We start from the raw sequence: 13611 nt of genomic DNA, 5'->3' as shown, positions 1-13611 counted from the left end.
TCAACTTTTGAAACATGTCAGTCAATCATTTTCTTTATCATTTGTTTAATTCCGGATCAAACTGTACGTAGCAACCAGTTCACATAGTTTTCCATGTACACAGAAAGTATTCACTTTCTCGTGTGCTTTTATACTTTGTAAATCTGCATTCTATACTTATCCATTACTATGATAAATTTGATTTTATTCCTCCTATATAAATAGTCTTACACATTTACGTTACCTGGTTTGCAAATTTTACAAAACATACAGTGCCGTCGTCACCATGGTCACAGTTCTGTCGCATTATCATTACCACTGTAGCTACAGGATGTATACAAGAATGGAACTAGGGTCCTGATTGGCTGATTGAATCATACAAGGTATCTCATTGGACGATCAAACACAGGTAGAAAAAGAAAAAGAAAAAGGAAAATGGAAAAAGGAATTTGCCGCCCGGGGGCTTTGAGAAATAACTTGTGTTTTAACCTTAATATCATACATAATAGACTTTGTCCAAGACAATACATATCAAATTATACAATAAGCGAGAGTAATATTTTTTTAAAATTAATTCATCATTAATTACTAGCAGTTACCACGATACAAAACAAGAATGTGATATTTGCAAAACTATCGACAACGTTTTTGCAAATTAAAATAATTTCTGTATAAAAGTATCTTTCAATCTTAAATGGATTATGTCATCTTATATTTTATCCTGTCAATCATAAATGGCAATCGTAGTTTGTTTATGCTTTAATTTTAAAACCAAACTCCAATATAGCAACCATTTTCTTTTCAAAGGTATCCAAGTGAGCCCAAAGTTTCTATGGTATGTTATTGTGTTTGGAGCACCTGGCTTCACTGGCCCCATACGCCTATGTGATGTGATACGATTAATTAAACTGAGTTCCTTGTTGGGTCAAATTAATTTTTTCTTTTAACATTCTTCTCCACCCTGTAAAATCTGCGTCTTGGCGAAAGTGTCTTAGTCTTACAAAATTTAAGCGGCCTGCACTTAAAAAGAGAAGAACATTCGAAATGGACACTTGTGTTTTGTCTAAAAGCACAATCTAAGATATGACTACAGGACCGGGTACAGGACCCGCAACAGGACAACAACAACAACAACAACAACGATGATGATGATCATGACGAACGCATGAGAAATGTCAAAAATGTTTATGTACTCTGTGCCTTTAACCTTTTCTTTATCAATAAAACACCGTAGAATGTCTATACTGGTAAAATAAGCCTGCATAATCGCCAGAATAATCAGACTATCTTTGCGCAGAGGCGTTATCGTAGCCAATGAGGTTTATCCGAGGCGCGATTATTGCTAGTTGAAAACTTATCCCAATACCCCGCTCAGCGGACGTGAAATACCGTCCTCAGTAGCAATTTGTTTAGGCTTCTACTATGAAGCCAAGCATTTTAATCACAAAGATAGATTAATATTATAGTAAAATCATACTGTAATCATCTGCACGAGGCTACCATCCAAGCAAACACAATTTATTCAGTTAACGTTATGAAACGTTTTGGCAAGGTGAGTGAGATCGATTTTCCAAATATTAGACTGGTCCTATTTTGGAAAAATCGCGTTATAGCGGCCAGTTTGCGTAAAAGTTTAATTTTGTTAATTTAGGTATGCTGAACTCGAATCTGTTGTCTGCCAAGTAATATTTTGAGACCGTGACCCTCACAAATACCCCTCAAATGACCCCATAGGATTGCATAGGGGGCAAAAAAATTAATTTTACTTTCCAATAACACTTTCAAACATGTCAAATTATGCGTCTGACCCCACGATCAGAGAAGATGTAAACGAATCAAATACGATGCTCTCGTGTCCGTGAAATATGTTGTTGTTGTTGGCGTGGTTGAAAAAGAACCACTAATCGCGAAAAAGTAGATATCCAACTAGTTTGCCCCGCAGGGCAAAGAAGCACTAACCGCGAAATATGGATATCCAACAACCTTAAACTATAAATTAGCCCCCGAAAGAACCACTAACCGCGAAATGTAGATATCCAACAAGCTTAAACTATTAGCCCCCGATATAGGGCAGGGCTTGAAGAATGAGGGAAATTATGGGGTAAAAAATATAAAAAAGTAGGTTAGGGTTAGGGTTTAAAGTTAGGGTTAGGGATTATGGTTAGGGTTAGGGTTAGGGTTAGAGTTAGGGTTTAGAGTTTAGGGTTAGGGTTTAGGTTTTAGGGTTAGGGTTTAGCGTTTAGGGTTAGGGTTGAGGGTTTAGAGTTTAGGGTTAGGGTTAAGGTTAGGGTTTATGGTTTAGGGTTTAGCGTTAGGGTTAGGGTTTAGCGTTTAGGGTTATGGTTATGGTTAGGGTTAGGGTTTAGAGTTAAGGTTAGGGTTTAGGGTTTAGGGTTTAGTGTTAGGGTTTAGGGTTAGGGTTAGGGTTAGGGTTTAGGGTTTAGGGTTTAGGGTTTAGGGTTAGGGTTAGGGGTTAGGGGTTAGGGTTAGGGTTAGGGTTAGGGTTAGGGTAAGGATTAGGGTTAGGGTTTGGGGTTTAGGGTTAGGGTTTAGGGTTTAGGGTTTAGGGTTAGGGTTAGGGTTTAGGGTTTAGGGTTAGGGCTAGGGTTTAGGGTTAGGGTTAGGGGTTAGGGGTTAGGGTTAGAGTTAGGGTTAGGGGGTTAGGGTTTAGGGGTTAGGGTTAGGGTTAGGGTTAGGGTTGGGGTTTAGGGTTAGGGGTTAGGGGTTAGGTTAGGATTTAGGTTAGGCTAGGGTTTATGGTTAGGTTAAGGTTAGGACCTTAACCCAAACCCTAACCCTTACCCTAAACCCTAACCCAGTAACCCTAACCCTACTATTTTAATGTTAAGTGTACACATTTTTATATAAGAATCATGTTTGCGTAATATACGCATTTTAACACCAAAATTGCACATTTTAGGCTGTGAATATGTTGCAGCAGCAACAACAACAACAATATTAATAATAATAATAATAATAATAATAATAATAATAATAATAATAATAATAATAATAATAATAATAATAATAACACTAATAATAATAATAATAATAATAATAATAATAATAATAATAATAATAATAATAATAATAATAATAATAATAATAATGATGATGATGATGATGATGATGATGATGATGATGATGATGAAACCACGCGTGAGAAGTGACGTGTCATGTCAAAAGGAGACACTTTCGGGCAGGTTATCAATTTTGAGGTTTTTACATATCTTAAATATAGAGATATTTTGCTCCACAGTGCCATTTTCCCCAATGAAATCGGACATTCCTAAGTGAAGATATTGAGTTGGTAAGTTGTGGTATTATAAAATTGGAAATTGAGATATCGTCCTTTAAAAATATTATTGACACTGTTGAGAGTAGGATTTACATTGAAAAATGTCTAAAAAAATACAAAATGCCAGTTATATTTCGGTCCGAAACTATCAGACAATATTTTTAACATTAATAACATCACAAATTCGCAACAAACCCAAATTGTGAAAAAATCACCCACGGGCAGTTTTTTGGCTATTTCTCCATTTACTATCCTGCCCAAAAGTGTCTCCTTTTGACATGACACGTCACATTTATGAATCGTCTACCTTTTCTTTATCAAAAAAACACCATAGAATGTATATACATGGAAAATAATCATACGTAATCGCCAGTGTTAATATGCTATCTTTGCGCAGAGGCGATATCGTAGCCAATGAGGTTTATCCGAGGCGCGATTATTGCTAGTTGAAAACTTATCCCAATACCCCGCTCAGAGGACGTGAAATACCGTCCTCAGTAGCAATTTGTTTAGGCTTCTACTATGAAGCCGAGCATTCTAATCACAAAGATAGATGTAGTAAAATCATACTAAATCATCTGCACGAGTCCTAGGTTTACCACCCAAGCAAACACACCCCCCCCCCCACACACACACACAAATTAACGTTATAAACATGTTTATATAACGTTTTAATAACATATGAATATGAGAAAATTCCGCTCGAAATTAGCCATTTTCTATTGAAAAACTGTAATTACTACAGGGTCTACTCCCTGGATCACGTGACCGGTCAACCAACGTCTCCGATAACAACTGAAGAAGAGCTTCACGGATGTGACTCGAAAATTTTTGTGAGTAAAAATATTTGCTTGTGTGAATCAGTTTAAACTTACCTGAAATCACTGTAATTACTAATTACTGGTTTGGGTTTTTTTTATGTCGAGCATATCTAGGCATTAACAGCTGAAATCTAGGGGATAACGCTGACGAAACTTCGGTCAGACACAAGTGACATGGTGAACGAAGGGGTCGCCGTAGATAGCTGGTCTGGGAATTTTTTACAGGACAGTCAAGTGTAGCCAACAATCGGGCTTATTACCCTGATTGAAACCAACTGTAACGAGGTCTTTTATCATGGGTCATCTGCCCGCCTTTACCAGAATTTTTTTTTTTTTTTGGTCCTGCGAGGAATTTAACCCGGACCTCTCGCACCAAAGGCAAAGACCTTGCCTTGTGCCACGCTGTTCCCCCTGTTCTCCAGTCACTGTCAGTATATCCCAAACAATCACCCCGATCGAATCAAATACGGTTTTCTCGCGAAATGTGTTGTTGTTGTTAAGTGTTGTTGGTATATGGACGTATGGTGGTGGACATGGTGTTGTGTCATTTGTTTTTTGTTTGTTTTTGTTTTGTTTTGTTTTATTTTATTTTTCACTGAAATATTAGGTCTAATTCTAACGAATAGGCCTAGACTGTCTAAGAATATACAATAATAAATTCGTACAAATGTAACGATTTGTAAATGTTGATCATTTCCATGCAAATGAGCAAATGTCGCTATTTGAAAATTTGAAATGAAAATTATGTATCCATAGATACAGGGCTTGCAATAATTATACAAACGTATTTATTCAATTTACTAGTTTGGCTGTATAATAATAGAGTTGGAATGGTTGATACTTTGTCAATAATATTTTAACAAAAGCAAAGTAACCAAAGTTGATCTAGATACAATCTTAATACGTTCCCACGAGTCACTGTTTTATATATACAAAATTCAAACAAGAATCAGATTTTGAAAACCAAAACTAAATATTCTGTATACAGGAAAATAATAGAAACTATTCTCAAAAGTAATTTGTATAAAGATTTAAGTAGCACTTGTTGACCACTCCATGTAAATGGCAACATAAAGTCTGCCCCTACCCTTACCACTACAATCAGCTCAACCATCTTCGCGGCCTTATTAAGAAAACATTGGCCATCTAAAGTGCCATATTTTGAGAACTTCTTGAGCATGCAGCGGATGGTGAATTGGATTTCGAACAAACTTTAAATGGTAACTTTCATTGAACACACAGTATAATTTGCTCTCTGTCCCTGTTTTATGATTATTATTTGCTTACTAGTTTTATCGCATCATAGAGTCCACTTTATAAGGTAGTTCATAAAGGGGAGGGGCACTTAAAACGGTCCTTGATAGAGGAACAATTCTAGGGTAAATACACCGTTTAGAGGACATTGGTTTTTACACTCTTTTAAGGCGTACCGCAACACAAACATAGTCCAGTTCATAAAAAGAAAGTGTCACATATGTAAAGATTTGAACTTCTTTTCTTTCTAAAGGCTTGAGTCTCGCCAGTAAAGACTTCAAATGATCTTTTTATAACTTATCTAAACACAACAATGTTGATTCTGGTCCTAATTCAAGATGCTTGATGACGTCATTGAAACAAAATGGCTACCCTATAAATTGATATTTGTTATGGTTGCTTTGAGTGATACATTAAGTCGCCAGTAATGGCGGTCTCAGGAGCCAGCAAATGTTAGGGTAAAATCAAAAGTGAGTTCTATACAACAATAGCTGCCTTTTGATAATAATGCTATCGATGTAAATTGTATTTGGACAGTGATCCTCGATTGGTTCGTTTTATATATTCATTATTCATCTGAAGACTGAAGCAGTCCTCGAATAAGTGAATGAATGCAATAAACATATCAGAGTTATTACAATTATTTTATGAAATGCATTCCATGTAAATAATGCAACACGAGGCAGCTACATTGATAATAAGAGTTTTAATATTCTCAAACGATATAACCGGATTTAGCCATTTCTGTTACTTAGCCATTTCGTTTTATTATCTTTAACAATCGACATTTTGTCCATTGGGTATTTTCCTAAGGCTATTGCCATCTATTCGCAGGATATTTAACAACCTATTGCGTTGAATCACGATGAATTCGGTTTGAACAACTTAACTTGTTAGGCGTTGTTTCCTCAGATGTCTTCAAATAACGCTTACTTTTGAATTTATTTAAGCAGCTGAAGTGGGGAGGGCGGAAGTAAAATTGCAAAAAAATGGTAAAATTGCACATTTTGCGCGCTTAATATCGAAGTAACATCGGAACAAAATATGCTCGACTTTCGCTCCAATTCTTTTTATAATTCCGCCGCATTATTGTAAAGCGAAGAAGCCCTGTTCTATGAGACCATAATTTGCGTTTTGGGATATTTTTGTATGCAATTATTAAAAGCACCAATTTTTTGGCCGAAATGGATTGATTTTGACGATTTCAAGAAAAATTCAAAATGTATTTATTCACATTTGTGCCTAAAATCCGACCCTACTTGGCAAGTAGATATCACAACAGAAGATGCACACCTAAATTCGCCCTTCAAAAATACTATTTTCTTTGGTAGATAGAAACGGTATACATACTACACATATAATAAGCACGATAAAAGATAGAGATACACACATAAAAATTTTGTTATTATCTTTAGTAGATAGCCATATCATTCACTATGATTTAAAAAGAGACGCATAAAACATATCCTACAATTAGGACATATTTTTTGCTATCTTCAGTAGACAGCATCAAAAAAACATGATAAAAGATACGGACTTGAATTGTTTGCACCCTAAAAATGTTATTGCTATATCTTCAGTAGACAACAATAGTATTATAGTACGATACTGCGCTCTTTCTTTGCGTTTGGGGATATTTTTGTATGCAATTATTAAAAACACCCATGGCCGAAGTGGATTGATTTTGACCAGTCCGGTCCGACTGCCTGATCAGGAAGTACTGCCGAATCAGGCAGCATGTTGCCGAGTCAGGCAGTATGGTATCCCACAATGCAATGCTCTATTTCAAATAGAGCATCTTTTAATATGCTGTTATTTCTTGGTTTAGAGTAAAGAGGTAGGTAAAATATATAAAATTATCAATGGATGTACAATTAGTAGTATTTTTTCATCAATTTTAGTTAAAATAAAGTTAATTTGCATATTTGAATCAAATTTTTAAAAAACCGTTAGAAATTGTTTTGTTATTTAAATTATTTTTCTCCCGGTGAAATTTTTTTTCGCCCGGTGAAAAATTGTCAACTTACATGTAGCTCATGTGTGTCAAAGTAAAATTTCCCCCGATCTTTTATAAAATCACCATGAACAATTTAGTCCTTAGTCTGTCGAATTCGGAAGGGTTACCAAAGCCTGTGTTGCCTAACTCGGCAACATGCTGCCTGATTCGGCAGTACTTCCTGATCAGGCAGTCGGACCGGATGTATTTATTCCCATTTGTACCATTTTCAGAAAAAAAATCCCGACCCTACTTGGCAAGTCCGTCATCCAGAACAGGGATTTTTTTCGCCAAATGTACATGAGGTAAAATTTACGTAAATGAAAGTTAAGAGGTCGTGTTATGAGGTTATTTTTGCATAGGGGTATGCCCTTAAAAATCCTAATAGAAGAAAAATAAAGCAATAATTGCCCTGTGTATCTACCTTAAACAAAAAACATCGTTTTGGGCTTCGTGAGCACTTGTCCCAAAATTAGTACCAAAATTCGCCTTCATTTTGGGCTGATAGTCTTAAATTTTGTCAATAAAACTGACACAACACAAAATTCTCTCCCGGTCCCCTAAATTTGAATGCTTCTGTATATAATAGTTTCGTGTCCGTGTGTTAATGGTAATCATGGTCATGGTAGAACTTTTTGTTAATGCGAGACAGAAAGTGACTCTTAAATTAGTAAATGAATGTAATGACTGAATCTTTTAATCACTATGCAAACTTTAAGGGGTACTACACCCTCGATAAATTTGTGTCTATTTTTGCATTTTTCTCAAAACTAATAACACAGTGGTAACAAAGTTATGTATATTATAGGGGCAAGGAATCCAATTACTACACTGGAATTTCAGTGACCCAAGACAAGCGGTTTGTTATTTATGATCAGAAATATGGTACCGCTAGGATGTACCTCGTTTCCTATCATATATACTGAACCGCGTGTCTTGAGTCACTGAAATTTCAGTGCAGTAATTGGATTCTTTGCCCCAATAATATACATAACTTTTGTTACCAGTGTGTAATTATTTTTTGAGAAAAATGCAAAAATAGTCACAAATTTACCACATGGGTGTAGTACCCCCTTAAGCGATGATTTAATATCTGCTTGATTTCTTAAAATCAATACCTCTAATATCACGTGTAGCTTTGAATAATGTCGGTTTATACAAACACGCCATTATGACATTATTGAAATAAAAGATTAAGGAATGTCTTCTTTCAAGACTTATTCATCATAATGAACATATTAATTAAAATGAAACAATGAAAAGCCAGGAAACGTAATAGCCATATAAGCTCTTCAGAGACTAGCTTAATTAGTCAAATAAACGTAAGGAACATAAAATATTTGGAAATAAATATACTTATGTACTTTAAAAAAGGTGCATACAGAATACACATTGCTTTAGACCGCGAAACAATTAAGGTACCAAATCAATAGAGTTTTTCTTTTGTCAAAACCAATTTGAGGAAAACTTACTAGTTTTTCTTGCTGACAGTTTCGTCAGTGAGGCACTGACTTTATCAAAGATGATCCAACAGCTGATGACTGGCGGGAAGTTATGTCACTTCCGGTAGCGATATTAGTCTTGCTAGCAGTCTTCAAAAGTGGATCGTACACATGACTTAGATTGTAGACCCCCTCGTCTCTGTTCCGAAATGGTGCTATTTTCACCTTCCACGCAATTCTAATGGAAAACAGGCATGCATTCAGCAGTTGTATCCCTGTTTCCACTTACATTGACAGATGTGTTGTTTCCTAAACCGGACTTCAGCAAGTCGGCAGAAGAAAATAGTATTCCTTTCTTGGAAGAGGTAGGCCCTACGCACTTTGACGTATTCTAGATCTTCTCCGATATCACTGGATATAGTAGTACATTGACTACATAAAATATTTCTGGTACGCAATTTCCTTTCGTTGAAGGAAATGTACTTTAAACACACTATTACTAGCCCACAACAACACTATAATATGTGAAGAATTGTATTTATATTTTCTTATATACTAAACAAAACGTCCCATTCTATTAATAGCCAATTACTTCTTTCCTAATATATGATGTAATTCGGGAATTCCCAAGAATAATTATAAACATAACCTTTCGCATTACTGTGTGTTTTTCCCAACATGATTTCATTTTGACTTTACAATCTTATCTTGGGGATTTTCCCAATTGTGCAACACAATGAACATCGGGGGTTTCTCAACTATACAAAATTAGATCTTGATCAACTTAATGCATGAGAGGAGATTCCCTATGCCGCATGAAATAGATTTTAATTGTAAACAAAGATAAATGATCAAATTAAATTTCTCAGGGCACATCACAGAGACGATTTAGACATTTTAAATAAAGCATTAAAAATAACTTGAGTACAAGTCAATTAACCTTTTAATCCATCGATTGTTAACATAAACCAAACTGTTTCAGAATAGATATTAATGTGTTTAGAAATAAATGGCCATCGCTACAGGAAATACTTTTATTTGATAAAAATTACCATAAATCGTTGTCAAGAGCGTGGCACTACAAACGTTGCCAGCTATCTTGTGCAAACAGTTTAAAGTGCACTATAATATGCGTTAATGCCGCACTAATTGCGCCTTACAAAGATTGATTATCTCATAATAGAATATTAAATTAATATCATATAAAACTATTGAATGATATAATCAATTATTACAAACTGAGTAAGTTTACAAATGCAAACAAAGCGAGAATTAATTTCTGATTTTCATCAGCCAGATGAGCACGTATAGGGTGGTGAAAATATCGAATATAATTATGGCTAAATGATAAAGTTTCAAGTCTGCAGAACAATTCGCATTGATAATATGAAGGCGGTACATTATAGTTACAACCACGAAAATATATATAAATTTGGAACACTAAATTATTTCATAAATAAGTAATAAACTACTTTTTTGTTTTGTACAGAAAAGTTTGCACAAACGTTTCTGGATCAAAATGTGACCAAATCTCTTCTTGAAAACAAAATTGGTTATAAATTACTTGTTTGTTTCCAAGAACAGTTTACATTCTGATCCAGTTGGTTCAAACCTTTCTGCTCAAATTTATAAAGGCCTATCCATTTTGTTGCACGTATAGCTTACCATTTATCTAAAATAACGGGGCACAATTTGCCGATGAACTTGTTTTCAAATCTGACATTTAATCGAAATTGTAATAATTGAATAATTTCCACTTGATAATGTATTCCGAATCACTAGACAAACACCTTCCTAGTAGATAGTCTTCTATAATAGATAATAAAATGTGCTTTCAAAGCAGTAACGCATCTTCAAAGATTGATTACCACAAATGAAATCCTCCAAGACCCCATCAATTACAACATAGAAACTTTAACGTAAATCTCGCCTGAGATGTCATCACTCTCAAGTACCTGAATTAAAACCTTGCATGCACCTGACTTAGTAGATTCTTAAATACAAAAATACGTCACAAACGTTTTTAAATATTTCTCTTTTTCCATCAAGAGCCTTGAACGAATACTAAGGTTATTTGTACTCGGTTTAAGTAATTGTTTCATTCTGAGATACGTAATACCTTAGTAGAAATACCTTATCTACAATTACAAAAACATCTGAAACGTACATGATGTTATGGGTTAACCTCGCTTTATACACCATACATGTCAGTGTTTCAAGTACTTGATATAGGGAGGACGTTCCCCGTGCGCCCCTTTCCCTTCTTATCGCGTCTCCACATTATACAAACACACATATCTATCGTATACTATACAAGATACAAAATTAATAATTTAGAAGAGGTTTGCTGAGTGAGTACGAGTATATGGTGGAAAATCAAATTCAAATGCTGCCAAAATTAAGCAGTGAAAAGCGGTCAAGATTTTGGTCGATTTTTCGAGTGTCATAGATGCGTACACACATCGCCTGCAGGCCCAATGATTATCCGTCGTGTGAAAGTGTTACTTCAAATACTACTTGTCTCTTCAAATTAGGGATAGGCCATATTTTTCTCAATTTGTGTTCTTTTTCCTTTTTCGAAATTTGACACATTTGTTATATGATTCAAAAATGCAATTATAGCAGATCATGTGTTCTAACAAGTGTATTTAAACATTAAATTATTAAGTTGGATGATCAATCGCTTCTTTCTACATTTCACATTCTACCATTTTCACAATTTATATCCAAATAGTTCCTGAGAAAAAAGTAATCAAATTATACGGACAAAGTCCTGGCCGAAGTTATTCCTTTTCATGGATGAAGTATGTTGGTGGTAGTATCGTTCATTCTCATGAAACGAAACGAACATTTAATTGATTAAAGAGTTTAACTTCAACACTACACTATTTTTTCGCTCACATGGAACGTTTTCACTAGTTCGACTAGCGTCTTCAGCAGATGGTGATGCTGTGATGGTATACCTTGTCTATGATCGGGATAACCTTCACTGATGACGTCATATACTATCACAGCATCACTATCTGCTGAAGACGCTAGTCGAACTAGTGAAAACGTTCCAGGTGAGCGAAAAAATAGTGTAGTGTTGAAGTTAAACTCTTTAATCATTTTATCTACCACTACGTATGAATATCCACTTGAACATTTAATTGTTAAGATTTTTTTTTATTCGTTAAAATAAAGGGCTCTTCTTCCTAGACAAAATATTCATCATTCCTGTCACTTACTAGCCAACGTCTGAGGTGTATGTATGTTGTAACAAAATGTAACAAAATATACAATTTCAAGCAATAACAATTTATCTGTAGCCTTAAGACGTTTGTTTCTTTCTTATATTCTTGTTAATACCCAAATTTATAATATATATTTGTAGCGAGATTTTGAAAGACGTACATTAAAACAGCTTATTAAAAAAACCCGAATGATGAACAATCCCTTACTATACAACTCCTCGCAGTTTGAAGTCCTCAGTTGATATTTCAAGAAATAAAAACTATAGCTGTGACAAAATTGATTTTCCATCTTGACAGTTTTAGCTACACCCTATGAAGACATTTCAAATGAAAATATTTTCAGGTCGTATTTCACAAATTGACTAAATCTCCCCCACTTGTTGTCACTGACGGAGTTTAGTTGTTGAGTAAAGTGGTTTGACGATTTTGCAAACTGTGATTTATAGTTGCAGCACGAAGATCGCAAATAAACCATATGAAATCAAGAGCTATCTCATGAAGTGATGTATACCAATACTCAGCATGTTTGTACTCGTTTATAATATGCTAAGTACAATTATATTGAACAAATGTAGGAATTTTATATTTTGAATTTTGAAAAATGTTATTGAAACTGTTGATACCATGCAGTGTTTTGAGGGTTACTACGCGTCACTGTACGATACAAGAAGTATGCTTATTTGGCATACAGTGATGTACTAGAAAAGGCAGAAAATCTATGGTCTGCTAGCAAATCAATTCCAAATACGTTGTTGTGAATATAATTTGTAGCGCTATTATATTAACACTATAAAGTATGAGTAAATTATCCAATTTAACAGGTAAAATATGTTATTTATTGCACCCATTGAAATACCGATTGCAATCAAATTGATGCTATCTTCAGTAGACAGCAATAACAAAGCACGATGGTAGATATGAACGTGAAACTCATGTTGCTGCTATCTGCGAATTTGGTAGATACAATGGAATATGTGCATAAAACATATCCTACAAATCATAGCCTATCAGTAGACAAGCACTTCATAGTTTTAAAGCACAATGAAGTATACGCATTTGAAACTTATCCCACATGTTGTCGCTATCATCAGTAGATAGCAAGACGTAACAACATGGTCTGCAGTATACCCATCATTAGGATTTTGGACAAAACCTGTCACATATCCAAATACAACCTTATATGCATTGGGACCACCTATACCGTAGACTACTCCGTAGTCCACTTGCCCATTGTCATGATTGTGCATACTCTGGATATTGCATTTAAGCTTAAAACTCCGATTTAATCAATTTGTGCACAATTGGTAGATTTTCACAACTGATCATCTTTTCTGTCACAGTACTCCCTCTGTATGTTTTTAACTCGTAATAAACTGGCAGATTCTAAAATTAGACTTGTTCAGTATTGAAGTGCCATTATAGTTATACCATTATGATATGTTGCATTCAATAATATAAGCCTACGTATACTTTACTTTTACTGTCACAAATATAATTACGTTAAAAGGTGAGCTGTTGTAAACTGCTTATCCACAAAAATAGCCTGTTTAAGTAAAATTTCAAAGTTTAGGGGCCTGAGCTTTCGATC

General features: G+C 34.8%; 2 non-coding genes across 2 annotated transcripts; both read left to right on the top strand.

Moving 5' to 3' along the window:
• Positions 1-1264: 1264 nt before the first annotated feature.
• Positions 1265-1407, top strand: LOC140170045 (U4 spliceosomal RNA). The gene has a single exon (XR_011861468.1). It is a non-coding gene; the product is annotated as a U4 spliceosomal RNA (small nuclear RNA).
• A 2255-nt stretch (positions 1408-3662) lies between these two features.
• Positions 3663-3805, top strand: LOC140170022 (U4 spliceosomal RNA). The gene has a single exon (XR_011861461.1). It is a non-coding gene; the product is annotated as a U4 spliceosomal RNA (small nuclear RNA).
• The last annotated feature ends 9806 nt before the right edge of the window (positions 3806-13611 follow it).

This window comes from Amphiura filiformis, chromosome 1 (assembly GCF_039555335.1).
Source record: "Amphiura filiformis chromosome 1, Afil_fr2py, whole genome shotgun sequence".
Lineage (NCBI taxonomy): Eukaryota > Metazoa > Echinodermata > Ophiuroidea > Amphilepidida > Amphiuridae > Amphiura > Amphiura filiformis.
The sequence above is the reverse complement of the archived record's forward strand: the minus strand, read 5'-3'. Positions and strand labels throughout refer to the sequence as shown.